The sequence below is a fragment of the Python bivittatus genome, unplaced genomic scaffold (genome assembly GCF_059951505.1).
Source record: "Python bivittatus isolate LINGU-HERP-01145 unplaced genomic scaffold, Pbiv_v1 ctg000020_np1212, whole genome shotgun sequence".
Taxonomy (NCBI): domain Eukaryota; kingdom Metazoa; phylum Chordata; class Lepidosauria; order Squamata; family Pythonidae; genus Python; species Python bivittatus.
The window spans coordinates 54472802-54473007 of NW_028277030.1; positions in this window are offsets into that span (position 1 = coordinate 54472802).

A 206-nucleotide genomic window follows, 5' to 3' on the forward strand; every position below is an offset into this window, starting at 1 on the left:
CCAAGGTTGCAAAACACTGGTTTATATCATGCTTAACAAACCATGCTGCAAATCACATTTGGCTTAGCTTCGACTACAACAACCACTGGCTTCTTGGATGAGCAATCGGGTTCTAGTCAGAGGCATAATTTGCCCATGAAAGTAAAAGTACAGCCGATTTTAAAATTAGTATTTCTTGTTCCAGCTCAGACGCACCTCCCCGGGAA